Source organism: Delphinus delphis, chromosome 18 (genome assembly GCF_949987515.2).
Source record: "Delphinus delphis chromosome 18, mDelDel1.2, whole genome shotgun sequence".
In the NCBI taxonomy this organism is placed as follows: domain Eukaryota; kingdom Metazoa; phylum Chordata; class Mammalia; order Artiodactyla; family Delphinidae; genus Delphinus; species Delphinus delphis.
The window spans coordinates 7,415,291-7,429,508 of NC_082700.1; the positions used below are offsets into that span (position 1 = coordinate 7,415,291).

Here is a 14,218-nt window from a genome sequence, read left to right on the forward strand (position 1 = left end):
TTTGCCATTACAATGTCTGCTGTTGATGAACAATGTTGGGCAGGTCTCCTGAAGCATACATGCACACTTCCCCCGTATATGCGGTAGGACTAGAATTAGCAATCCACCAGCTCCCAGTTCTGCAGCAGTGTCGCTCCTGGATTCACTGCGTTGGGCACCGAATACTATTAGGAGGACGTTGTCTTCCTCTATCCTAGAAACGTATCAGTGTCGTACTCCTATTTGATTAAAAATCTCGGAGTTGTAGTTTTAAAATGAATCCCCGTACAGGAAAACAAGCTTCCGCGTCCCTGGGTGGGCTCGAACCACCAACCTTTCGGTTAACAGCCGAACGCGCTAACCGATTGCGCCACAGAGACCCGGCTGCTGGGACCGCGCTGCGGTGTGTACAGATTTCCGCGGCCGCGGCGGCTCTCTCGCCGCCCTGGGCGTAGCCGCGCTGGCACCTCGGAGGAGTGCGCCGAGGAGGCGGCGGGAGGAGCCGGGCTGCGGGCGGAAGCTCGGGCGGAGCCGCGGGGCTCCTCGGGGCCGGCGCGCGTCGCGCGGGCCCCGCCCCCGACGTGAGAGCCGGCCCCGCCCCCGGCTCCGGGGGCCCGTAGGGGACCCTCCCCTTCCTTGTGCGCGCTGGAACGGTTGTCCCGGGCGGCCGCGCGCAGTGACAGTGAGCGTGACGACGACCCGGCCGACTGGGTGCCCGGCCGCGGAAGCTGGAAGGGGTGAGGTCGCGCGTGCTCTCCTGCCGGACCACACGCGCTCGAGCTGTGCGAGAAGCCCAGAGGGCTGTGCGGGCCTGGAGGATGGAGCCACATCCCGGAGCCCCCCCAGCTTTAGGGCAGTGGTCTCAGCCTTTGCGTGGTTGTGTTATTGCCCCTCTCCCTCTCCTTTGGATATTTCCCCCCTAATCACCAACCCCCATAAAATTTTGGTACCATAGACACACCGCGTATGTGTGAATTTGCCCTGTGCACTTCTGTGCTAGGTGCATAGAAAGAATAAGATTTTTTCACCTCAGAGAGACAATTTTTGCCCCCTTGGCGAGGATAGGGCCAGCGTTGAGAATGCCTGGTTTGGGACATCAGAAGAGCCCTATGGCAGTTAAGATATGCCTTTAAGTTTGAAATGGCCTCTGCAGGGTCCCCCCCTCCGCGTTCCCTGACTTCTGCACTGAGGCCTTTGAGATCTGGAATGACCCGTCTCCCCAAAGGTGGGGAGTGGGGGCCTTAGCATTAGTGCCACACCCTTAGAACTTCCTGGCTTTCAGTTTACTTTTGCGAAGCCAGATCTCTTGAGCTCCTTTGGGATCGCTCCCCTTGTCTTCTCCGCCCACAGAATAGGAAATTCACCCCAGCTCTCCACGTGCTAAAGCCAGTCCTGTGTGTTCCCTGTTTCCGTTCAATTTACCTGTGAGGGACCCTCCTCCACCTTCTTCTCCTTCCCGCACCCCTTCCTGTCCCCTTCCTCCTGGTTCTTTTCTCATCATTTTAACCTTTTTTTTTTTTTTTTAAGCGCACGGTTCAGGGGCATTAAGTACATCCACACTGCTCTGCAGCCATCGCCACCATCCATCTCCAAAACGTTTTCATCCTCCCAACCTGAAACTCTTCATCCGTTAAACATTACTTCCTCCTTTCCACATCCACCCCATCCCCCCGACCTGGCAACCACCGTTCTACTTTCTTTCTCTATGAGCTTGATGACTCTCGGGACCTCATGTAGTGGAATGGTACAGTAGTTGTCCTATCTTGTTTCACCTAGCATGTCTTCAAAGTTCGTCCACATTGTTGCATGTGTCAGAATTGCATCCCTTTTTAAGGCTGAATCATATTCCATTGTGTGTATGCACCACATTTTCTTTACCCCTTTATCAGTTGATGGACACTTGGGTGGCTTCCACATTTTGGTTATTGTGAATAATGCTGCAGTGAATATGGATGTGTAAATATCTCTTTGAGACCTTACTCTCAGTTCTTTTGGGTACATTTCCAGAAATACAACTGATGAATCATATGGTAATTCTGTTTTTAATTTCTCATACCACTTTCCACAGCAGCTGCACCGTTTCACATTCCCACCAACAGTGCGCAAAGGTTTCTATTTCTCCACATCCTGCCAACACTTGCTATTTTCTTTCCCTCTTCCCTTCTTCCTTCTTTACTTCTGCCCTCCCTCCCTCCCTTCTCTTTCTCTCTTCTTTCCTTCCTTCCCCCTCCCTCCCTCCCTCCCCCTCCCTCCCTCCCTCCCCCTCCCTCCCTCCCTTCCTTCCTTCCTTCCTTCCTTCCTTCCTTCCTTCCTTCCTTCCTTCCTTCCTTCCTTCTTGTCTGTAATAGCCATCCTGATGCGTGTGAAGTGTTAACCTCATTATGGTTAACATTTCCCTATGGTTTGCATTTCCCTAGTGATTACTGCTGTTGAACATATTTTTTTTAATTTCTTTTGGATCTGGGTTCTCCGACCCTTCTACTTGCTTCCTCCTAGCAAGAGCCAGCTCTGCTTCACTGAGGAGAAAGCTGAGTGATGGAGGCCAGCTTCTGATAAAGGGGGGAAGGGAAAGAGCTAAGTGGAGCTGCAGAGTTGAGCCTGTGCCGTTCAAGGAGAGGGGATGAAGGAGGAATCTTCTGAGTAGGACTATCTAGAGATCCTGTTGTCAGGAGGTTCTTGCCCGTCTGTGCTGGGCAACTTTTGGAGTCAGTTATGTTTAATCTGGTTTTGTGGAGTTATTTATGCACGTGGTGCTTATGAGTGGCGAACAGGTGAAGAAGGAATTGATGATCTCCTTGGAATTCCTTGGAGGAATTCCACCTTGGAATTCCTGGAACAGATAAGGTTTTCCAAACTGCACCTTTAAAAGTTAGCTTAGGGCTTCCCTGGTGGCGCAGTGGTTGAGAGTCCGCCTGCCGAGGCAAGGGTGTCCCCCCCGGTGCGGGAAGATCCCACATGCCGCGGAGCGGCTGGGCCCGTGAGCCATGGCCACTGAGCCTGCGCGTCCGGAGCCTGTGCTCCGCAACGGGAGAGGCCACAGCAGTGAGACGCCCGCGTACCGCAAAAAAAAAAAAAAAAAAAAAAGTTAGCTTAAATTTATACTAATTTAATGGAATTTTTCAATTGCATTTTCAGTTTCTTCTTAAGGACTGTGGGAAATTCTTTTTTTTTTTTTTTGGCCATGTGGACTGCAGGATCTTAGTTCCCCCATCAGGGATCGAACCCATCCCCCCTGCAGTGGAAGGGCAGAGTCCTAACCGCTAGACTGCCAGGGAATTCCCAGGATTGTGGGAAATTCTAATTTAAGTGTTTAAATGATGACCTCTCTCTCTCCCTCTTTCTCTTTCTTCTTGTGATTCCTCTTAAAAACACAGTGATATCTTTCAGATGTATAAGAAATAGAACCTTATCTTTCTATCACTCCATTCAACTTCTGTTTTGATTTCCTGTTCTGCTGCTGCCCCAAACGCAATCTCTGTCAATTCAGGATTCCCTCTGTCCCCTTCCCTGGAGTTGTTTCCAAGTGCTGAAGCTTTGGAGGGTGGCCACTCATCTGGTCCTTGAGTCACATGTGCACACAGTTTGCTGAAGAGGTAGTTTTGCTCCTATTGCAGGTCCCATTCCTTTCCCCACTGAGGGAAAGGAATCTCTTGTGAAATTGGCTGTTGCATCCGTCATTCCATAAAGTCATTCCTGGCGCAGTCTTCTCTACTTATGGGACCTGTTATGGACTGAATGTTCGTATCCCCTCAAAATTCACATGTTGAAATCTGTTCACCAATGTGATGGTGTTTGGAGGTGGGGCCTTTGGGAGGTATTTGGGCATGGGATTAGTGCCCTTTTAAGAAGAGGCTGGAGAGCTAGCTCCATCTTTTTCCTCCACATTAGGACAGAACACGAGGTCAGCAGTCTGCAACACGGAAGAGGCTCTCGCCGAAGCCTGACCCTGCTGGCACCCTGATGTAGGACTTCCAGCCTCCAGAACTGTGAGAAATAAATTTCTGTTATCTATGAGTCACCCAGTTTATGGTACTTTGGTATAGTAGCCTGAGCTAAGACCCCAAACTTTCCTCTTCTCATCAACCCCACCTGGACACCCCCATTTCTCAAGCCCCAGATGGTGAGGTATACAAGTGGTTGCAAAAACAAATTTTTTTTATAAACTTATTTATTTATTTTTGGCTGCATTGGGTCTTCGTTACTGCTCACGGGCTTTCTCTAGTTACAGCGAGTGGGGGCTACTCTTCTTTGCAGTGCGTGGGCTTCTCATTGTGGTGGTTTCTCTGGTTGCGGAGCACGGGCTCTAAGCAGGCGGGCTTCAGTAGTTGTGGCACGCGCGCTCAGTTGCTCCGTGGCATGTGGGATCTTCCCGGACCAGGGCTTGAACCTCTGTCCCCTGCATTGGCAGGCGGATTCTTAATCACTGCACCACTGGGAAAGTCAGGCTGTAAAATTTTAAGAGACACCTGTGTGGAAGGGAGAAAAAGAAATAAACACTGAGTGTGCTTGAGTCCCAGCTGAAAGTCTAACAGTGTCTTTTTAGTCATACTTGTTTGAAAATATTATCAAATTTTCTCTGTTAGGCTGAGCTCTGGGGTCTCTCTTGCTCCGTATTCATGTGGGTACAGTGCTTTTCTGAAAGGAACATGACATTAATGGACCAATTATGTTTAAGTAATTGTAGGTCCTTCTCAATTATAGGTCATTCCAGGAACCAGATGATTGTGTCCACTGAAATGACACCCTCAACTAGAAGCTCCCGCTAAAATGTAGGCCCTCCAGGGACAGAGATTTTAGTCAGCTTTGTTCCCTGATGAATCCCCAGCACCTACAACAGTGCTCAGCACATAGAAGGCGCTCAGTAACTCCATGCTGAATAGCTGAGTAGAGTAAAACATAAACCGTAAAGGAAACTGGGAAAAAATAAAGCGTGATGGAAAAATTCAATCCTAATATATAAAGTGCATCTATCAATTAATATGGAAAAGTACCTCTTTACAACTCAACTAAAAAAAATCAGACAAACAAAAATGGGGACATGAACAGAAGATTCCCAAAAGAAGAAATACCCACTACCAATATAATCATAAAAGTTTAACCTCACGAGTTATCGAAATCAAAATGAAATGAAGTAAAAAGCTTCCTCTTCTCAAATAGCAAAGAAGAAAAAGAGATACTACTAAAATTCTATCAGTGGCATAGTTACAGGTCATTGTCACACAGAACTGATGAGGGTAAACCTGGCCTATTATTTCTGGATAGCAGTTTGGTAACACGAACATTAAATGATGTTCATTCTAGAAATTCGATGTTAGAAATCTCTCCTAAGAGAGGGACCAGGGATGTGGCCCAAGTTTTAAGTATATCATCACAGTATTATTTATAATAGTGATAAATAGGAAACAACTTAAATATCCAGCAACAGGGGAAAATGATAAATTGTGGTATATTTAGAAAATAGAGTATTAAAATATAGACATCAAGAATAATATTTTAAAACATATAGTCAGGATAAAGTGTTAAGTAAAAAAAGGTAGGCTGCAGAACACTATAATTCTAAAACTAGTGTTTTCAAAGAATATTTGACAACAGGGTTATGATGAAATGTTAAGTTAAAAGGTCAGATGGAGAACTGTCATCATGATAGCTCATAGCTGCATCTTCTTTCCGTGTATCCCATGTTATGACACACTTTATACATAACGTCTCATTTAAGCCCATAACAAGACTGTGGGGCAGATACCATCCATATTACTCTTATTCTAATTTGGCGGGTGGGGGAATGGGAGCAGAGACGGAGCATCTGTTCAGGTTGCAGAGCCTGTGAGTGTGCGGCCGGGCTCCACACCTAGAGTCAGGCTCCAGCAGCTACGCTTGTAACCTTGACCCACACAGCCTCTCACATTGCATATGAGCACAAATTGTGTGTGGGTCTACACATGAGTAATGCGTATGGTTCCCTCTGAGTGGTGATTATAATTTTCTTCCTTCCCCCTTTCCACTAGTTTCTCAAGCATCTGCAGCATGCTGTCCTTGTAAGGGGCCAGCAATGAAAGGCAGCAGAAGCAGTTTCCCTAAATTGCAGGTAGAGGGTGGTAGGTGGTTAGGCTCCGCCGATCTTCTCTGTCTGGGGGCAGAGGAGTGCCAGTTTGTGAGGTGGTAACTCAGGGCAGTCCCGTGCCTGCACACATGGGTCCCTGGCAAGCATGGTGTACCCGTCACGCTGCTTTCCCTTCTCCAACTCTTTTACCCGCCTGAGAAAAGGTGTCTGAGGGACATGGAGACCACTCCTAAGGGGAATTTTACGATGTGCTACTCTTCAGTAATAAATGTGCTTTCATTTAAGAACTGGTATCTGGGCTTCCCTGGTGGCACAGTGGTTAAGAGTCAGCCTGCCAGTGCAGGGGACATGGGTTCAAGCTCTGGTCCGGGAAGATCCCATATGCTGCGGAGAAACTAAGCCCATGTGCCACAACTACTGAGCCTGCGCTCTAGAGTCCGCGAGCCACAGCTGCTGGGCCCGTGAGCCACAACTGCTGAAGCCCACGTGCCTGGATCCTGTGCTCCGCAACAAGAGAGGCCACTGCAATGAGAGGCCCGCACACCACAATGAAGAGCAGCCCCCGCTCACCTCAACTTGAGAGAGCCCGCACACAGCAGCGGGGACCCAACACAGCCAAAAATAAATAAATTAAATAAATAAATTTTTTAAAAAAAGAACTGGTATCTGAGATTTTAGGTGACTTTTTAAAATTTTTTTTAAATTTATTTATTTATATTTTTTATTTTTGGCTGTGTTGGGTCTTCGTTGCTGCACACGGGGTCTCTCTAGTTGCGGCGAGCGGGGGCTACTCTTCGTTGCGGTGCGCGGGCTTCTCATTGCAGTGGCTTTTCTCGTTGCGGAGCAAGGGCTCTAGGCGCACGGGCTTCAGGAGTTGCAGCATGCGGGCTCAGTAGCTGTGGCTCGCGGGCTCTAGAGCACAGGCTCAGTAGTTGTGGTGCACAGGCTTAGTTGCTCCGCGGCACGTGGGATCTTCCTGGGCCAGGGCTTGAACCCGTGTCCCCTGCATTGGCAGGCGGATTCTTAACCACTGTGCCACCAGGGAAGCCCCATGATTGAGTTTTTGAAGAAAGAAGTTCTACAACTCTCCTTACATAAGAGATGCTCAATAGAATTTTTGATGCTGTAGGCTGTTCTAGGTGCTCTGTTCTACTGCTGTAGCCCTCACTAACAAGGCTTACTTTCTGCTTTCTAATCTAAATATTGCTATATTTAAAAATCCTGTTTCTCAACTGAATCTTTTGTGAAGAATAATAGTTATTCTCGCTAGTGTGTTACCAAAGGCATGCTTCACCTTGGCCTAATTAGGATAAATGATAGCACCCCCTTTTATATTTAAGTCCAATTTTGCAATAAAAACTTGCTTATATGAGCATGGGGCTTATACAAAATAAAAATTGGATTTGTGCAATTTTCTGGAGACCAACAAACTAGAAATAATTCATTTATTCAGCACATATTTACTGAATCATTACTCTGTTCCCCAAAGAAGACAGAACAATGTCCCCGGGGTAAGAAATGATTTCATAAACACACCATAATAAGTGTAAACGTGAAATAAAGGGTTGCTGTATTTGATTATATTTAAAATGTAGTAAAACTTTTGTTAAACGAATAAGCAAAAAATAAATTTAAAAGACAAAACCATAGACTGAGTGAGGAATTTGTAATGCACGTAACCAGCAAAGCCTTAGCATGCAGAATTTATAAAGAATGCCTACCAATTAGCGGAAGACAAACAACAAAACAGAAAAAAAGGCAAAACATTAATGGAGAGGAAATCCATATTGTCAATACACTCATGAGAAGACACTACACTCGTCTAATAATCTGGGAAACATAGAATCATAATGAGATGTTATTTCACACCCAGCAGATTGGCAGAATTGAGGAAGCCTGACAAACTCAGTTGGTGCTGTTTGGAGCATGTGGCCCTCACTTTCATCTGCTGTGGATGGAAATCAGGACACATGCCCTGGAGAACGATTTGTCAGTATCCTGGTGACATTGGAGAGACTCATTCCCTCCAATGCACGGGTTTCGCCTTGAGATATACATAGACAAGGATATGTACGAGATGGTTCGATCCAGTATTGTTCACAGTAGTGAAATATTTTCTTTATTTTTTATTTAAATATTTTTATAAGTCCTAGGTGTACAGCATTACAGTTCAACATCTATATACACTTCAGAGTGATAACAAGACAAGTCTAGTTACCATCCACCACCATGCACTCGGTCCCCTTCAACCATTTTCCCACCCCATAACTCCTTTCCCCCCGGTAACCCCAAATCTATGGGGTTTATTTTTATTTTATTTCATTTGTTCATTTTCTTTTAGATTCTACATATGAGTGGAATCCACATATGAGAGTTTATAAGGTATTTATCTTCTCCATCTGACTTATTTCACTCAGTATTGTGCCGTCAAGGTCCATCTGTATTATCACAAATGGCAGTATTTCTTTTTTTTGGCCGAGTAGTATTCCACTGTATTGTGTATGTGTGTGTATGTGTGTGTGTGTACACACGTATATATCTATATATATATATATCTCAAATCGTCTTTATCCATTCGTCCATCAGTGGACACTTAGGTTGTTTCTATAACTTGACTATTGTGAATAATGCAGTAATGAACATAGGGGTGCATGTATCTTTTCAAATCAGTGTTTTCGTGTTCTTTGAATAAATACTCAGAAGTGGAATATCTGGATCACATGGTAGTTCTATTTTTAATTTTTTGAGAAACCTCCACAGTGTTCTCCACAGTGGCTGCACCAATTTACACTCCCACCAACAGTGCACGAGGATTCCCTTTTCTCCACACCCTCTCCAGCATTTGTTATTCCTTGTCTTTTTGATAACAGTCATTCTAACAGGTGTGAGGTGATATCTCACTGTGGTTTTGATTTGCATTTCCCTGATAATTAGCGTTGTTGGACATCTTTTCATGTGCCTGTTGGCCATCTATATGCCTGCTTTGGAAAAATGTCTATTCAGAAGACCCTGTGTCCATTTTTCAATTGGGTTGTTTGTTTTTTGTTGTTGTTGAGTTGTCATAATAGTGAAGCATTTGAAATGACTCAACTTCATCAAAAGGATGGTGGATCAATAAACATGGTATATGTAAACATTGCAATACTATATAGCAGTTCTAATAATGAATTGGGTCTTTACTTACCAGCGTGTATAAATTTTCTAATGTGATGTTGCACAAAGGATAGGTACAGTACGTTGCCATTTCTATAAAAGTAGTCAATAGACACAGCAATGCTATGTATCATTTATGGATACATGTACATGCGGTCATAATGTGAAACACGCATAGGAATGATAAAAACCAAATTCAGGGAGGCAGATACCTCTGAAGAGGGGAACAGGAGAGTAGGGTCATGGAGACAGAAGGCTCTCCCGTTGTCTGCCACCTTTTGTTCCTGGAAAAAAACTGAAGGAGGTATAGTGAAATCTTAGGATTTGATAGTGTTCCAGGGTGGGTACACAGATTTTTGTTATTTTTTTTTTTTTTTACTGTGGGAAAAAACCACATAAAAAATTTACCATCTGAACCATTTCTAAGTATACAGTTCAGTAGTGTTAAGTATATTCTCATTGTTGTGTGAAGAGCTCCAGAACTTTTTCATCTTGCAAAACAGAAACTCTATAGACATCAAACAACAACTCTTTATTCCCCGTCCTCCCAGCCCCTGGCAACCACCACTCTGCTTTCTGTTTGTATGAATTTGCTTCCGACTCTTCATATGAGTGGAATCATAACAGTATTTGTCCTTCTGTGACTGTCTTCTTTCACTTAGCATAATGTCCTCAAGATTCATCCATGTTGTAGCATATGTCAGAATTTCCTTCTTTTTTAAGGCTGCATTATATGTATATAATATGTATATATGTATGTACATGTGACTATATATCTGTCTAGACCACATTTTCTCTACCCATTCATCTGTCAGTGGGTATTTGGGTTACTTCCACCTCTTGGTCGTTGTGAATAACGCTGCAATGAATAATTTGCAATGCGTGTGTAAATATCTCTTTGAGATCCCGCTTTGAATTCTTTTGGATATATACCCAGGAGTGGGATTGCTGGGTGTACAGTAATTTTATTTTTAATTTTCTGTGGAAGCTCCTTACTGCTTTCCATAATGGCCGTTTTACATTCCCACCAACAATGCGCAGGGGTTCCAATTTCTTTACATCTCGGCAAACGCTTGTTAGCTTTTGTTCTTTTGTTAGTGACCGTCCTAATGAGTGTGAGGTGATACCTCACTGTGATTTTTATTTGCATTTCTCTGATAATTAATGATGTTGAGCATCTTTTCAGATGCGTTTTGGCCATTTGTATATCTTCTTGGGAGAACTGTCTCTTCAAGTCCTTTGCCCCCTTTTTAAATGTGTTACTTTTGTTGTTGTTGTGGTTGAGTTGTACGAGTTCCTTATAAATTCTGGACGTTAACCCTTTATCAGATATATGACTTGCAAATATTTTCTCCCGTTCTGTAGCTTGTTATTATCGTAACTGATTTTTGTGTCTGAAATATTTCATAACAATATTTTAAACGGCAGGCGAGAATTCCTTATCAAAACCATTGAAGACACGGTTGTTGCAGATATAATGCCTTATTCTAATTCTGTCTTTCTTTCTTGGGAGTTTCATGTTTGACTTGATCGTACAAGTTGAGAGTTTGTATGAGTTTGTATGTAAATGGGAAGATTTAAAATACTACAAGATGTAAATTTTCTTAAAATTAATCCATACATTCAGTGCTATTAGGGGAAATCTCTAGGTGTAGTATAATATATATACACGTACATATACGTGTATTTGTACAAGAAGATCTTGAAAGAGACACACTAAACCACTTAACAGCTACCTTTGGGGAGTGGGGATGCATCAGGGTTTCGACCGTTGCCAAGAGTCCAGGAAGGGCCATGACTTGTGCTGAGCATTGCTCTCTGGTAATGGAAGAGAGTTCCTCAGGCGAGTGGGTGAAACTGGCCTGATGCTGGATGGTCTCACTGGGGCCTGTTGCTCTAGCCCGGGTTTACATTCTTTGGGAAACATAATCTGCTACAAGTCTCTCCCATTTGGGGGAAGCGCAGGTTCCCAGACATTTGCCTCTCTTGGTTGGGGCCTCTCGAGTTCAATGATAAAATTGAGATGATGGTTTAAGTGATACATACGAGGAACATGGCAGAAAATGCTGAGGGTTGAGAGCTTACGTTGGGTGGGGAGGAGGGAGGAATGAAGAGGAGTTCTGGGGACGAGAAGGAGACTGAGTGGGAGATACAACAGCGTGAGTGGGGAGGACCGGTGTGCTCGGTGGGCTGGGGCTTTATGTGGGACTTACAAGGGCTCCAACGAAGAGTCCCAACCCTGACAGTGAGCTAAAGAAAATAGCATTTTAACATCTTTCATTTTGCAGTGAATGGTTTACAGTCTCCAAGGCCTTTTAACATACATTTCTTATAACAGCCATGCGAAAGCAATGAGGCAAAAGAAAAGTCAGTGCCCATTATGTGAATTTAACTGTAATGATAGAATGTAGGGCTCGTCTGCCAGTATTGTAATGGCCCAGTATTTTTTCAGACAGTATTTGGGGCACTAGCTTACAGGCAACAGAGCACAGTGGTTAAGGTTGTACCCTTGCTAACAGGCTATTCAAATTCTATCACCACTTACTACCCTGGGCACCAGGGCGTGTTTCTTTACTTCTCTGCCTTAGTTTTCTCATCTGTAAAATGGGGATGATGATAAAAAAACACCTAGACCTTAGAATTGTTATGAGAATTAAAAGAAATAGGCAAGTAAAACTCTCAGCAGAGTCCTGGCATCCAGTAAGCATCAATAAGTGTTTGCTCTTATTGTTACAATTACTTGAAGTGGTCCCATCTTATAGCATCTTCTGGACACTTTCTGACCAGGTGGCTCCTGTCTCCTGGTAACTGACAAACGCTGCTGAGTCTTAATAAGCAGGTGTTTGATGCCTACGTTGTGACTGAATTACCAAACCTCATTACTCGAGACACAATTCTCCTATTTGATTTTTTCCATTTATTTTTTTTAACATCTTTATTGGAATATAATTGCTTTGCAACGTTGTGTTGGTTTCTGCTGTATAACGAAGTGAATCAGCTATACATATACATATATCCCCATATCCCCTCCCTCTTGCATCTCCCTCCCACCCTCCCTATCCCACCCCTCTTGGTGGTCACATCCATTTATTTTTGTTACAGTAGCGCATGTGTGTGATGACAGAGCAAATAATACAGGGCAGGTTATAGTGGAAAGTCATGGTCTCCCACCTTTCCTTCCCCGCCATGGATTCACAACTCAGATACAAGGTTCTTTCTCCCTTTCTCCCTCCCTCCCTTTCTTTCTTTTTTTTTTAGAAAATGTTTCTTTATTCACCTCTGCTTCTGGTTACGCTGATAACTCAAGACTATATGTGTGTTGTCACCTGTACTGACCTAGTTAGAAGGCTTTGACATTAACTTTTAACATTTCAATATGAAGATTTCCTTTGCAATGTCCCAGTCCACCACCCCCTTCCCAGTATTAATATTCATATTTGTGGTAGGCAGACTTTTAAAATTTATAAGCACTCTTTTGTGGTTCTCTGAATGTTCCATTTTTGTAGCAACCTGTTATTGTTGCATGGGTACAGGCAGGCTGGGAGGTCTCATGGGTCCGCCTGCAGGACTTTTCACTTAATGCCTGGCTCTCAGTATGGTATCACCAGCTGCAGCTGTGCCTGGCCCTGAAGTGGAGCCCCTCATTTGCCTGGAGAGCCCCAGTGGTCTGCCTGCATATGAAAGGAAAAGTGAGTGCCTGATGTGAGCTTCCTCGGCCGTTGTCTATTTTCAGGCAAAGTGTCTCCACCAATTAGGATTTCAGACTCAGAGCTCTGAGTAAGGTGGGCAAAAAGAGGGATGTCGGGCTGCAGGGACCTCCAAATAAGGGCCCAAAGAGGCTGAATTTTGGGGTGAGCTCTCCTTGAATATTTTGTTCAGTATCTTTGGGTTTTGTTCTGTTCTGTCTGCCAGTAAATGCTGGCTCTCTGGGCAGCGGTGGGGAAGACGGTGTCTAAAAGCTAGTTGTCCATATGAGGCATTCACATAATCTCTCTCTTCCAGCCCACGTCCTGCTTCTGCCCTCTAACCCAGCTGCTGACTCCAAGCCCAGAAACATGCCAGGGTTCTGTTAGATAGATCAGCTGCCAGCATCTCTGCAACAACTACAGAAAATTCTAGACTGTGTTTTCTCTTCAGGCTTTGTCGGTCAACTTGCTTTATTGGTCTTGCATCTTCCAAAAATGTATAGATAATCTCTCTTATGTGGGAGTGGCAGAAACTACTAGTTGACCACCTAATATTCATATTGTTGTGCTTCCTTACTAACAGAACCCCTGTATTGTTGAGAGTGGCAGCTTAATAATACATCCCATGTCAATGGAAGTCATGGGAGAGACTGCCAAGAAAATTCTTAGAAGAGACAGACTCAGCTAGCTGTTCTTTCTGTTTATCTTTGCCCCTTCCTTCTCCTTCCTGTGTGGAATAGGGCTGTGATGCCTGGAGCTACAGCAGTCATCTTGGCACAATGTGGGAAAGGACAAGAAACTCTCAGAAACCTTAGCCCTGGCATTTCTGTATATTTCCAAATATTTGCTCCCCTATAGGAGTGTTAGATATTTTTGCCTGTTGCTTTGGGACTGTAGGAGGAGTATGCTTCCCTGCCTCATTGTCGGGTTTGGCCACGTGACTTGCTTTGGCCTATAAAATGTGAGTGGGAGAAACTTGAATGTTTCTACCAGCATGTTTCTACCAGCGTTTCTGTTCTCTTCCCTTTGCTATCAGGAAGGCATGTCCAGGATAGAGGCTGTTATTTCAGCCTGGATTCTGTGATGAGAAGACATCTAGAGGAGACCAGTAACATACAAAGTGAGTTAGAAATAAACCTTTGTTGCTGTAAGCTACAGAGATTTTAGGTTACCACAGTATTGTCTAGTGGAAGTTGACTTATACAATATGTAATAGGATAAATAAATATGTGGAACAGGATGTTAAGTGTCGGTGTTTCAAAGCTGAGGGAAAAGGGTCAAATGTGCTTACACATTCTAAAGAGAGATGCTGGCTCAACCTGCCGCATTTACTTGATTT

The 14,218-nt window shown here is 44.3% G+C and overlaps 1 protein-coding gene and 1 non-coding gene across 7 annotated transcripts in view; one reads left to right on the forward strand and one right to left on the reverse strand.

Annotated features, from left to right (window-relative positions):
- Window positions 1-285: 285 nt before the first annotated feature.
- On the reverse strand, window positions 286-359 carry TRNAN-GUU (transfer RNA asparagine (anticodon GUU)). The gene has a single exon. It is a non-coding gene; the product is annotated as a tRNA-Asn (tRNA).
- Window positions 360-519: 160 nt separating this feature from the next.
- ALOX5AP (arachidonate 5-lipoxygenase activating protein) overlaps window positions 520-14,218 on the forward strand; it is a 78,193-nt gene continuing 64,494 nt past the window's right edge. For 3 of the 6 annotated variants that reach the window (XR_009516770.1, XR_009516766.1, XR_009516769.1), the window contains exons 1-3: window positions 520-716; window positions 3,868-3,965; window positions 8,382-8,422. The gene's annotated coding sequence lies outside the window, so the exon portion shown is untranslated. Of the gene's footprint in view, window positions 717-3,867; window positions 3,966-4,680; window positions 4,912-8,381; window positions 8,423-14,218 lie in introns of those variants that run through there. The other 3 variants (XR_009516768.1, XR_009516767.1, XR_009516765.1) reach the window with 2 other exon arrangements.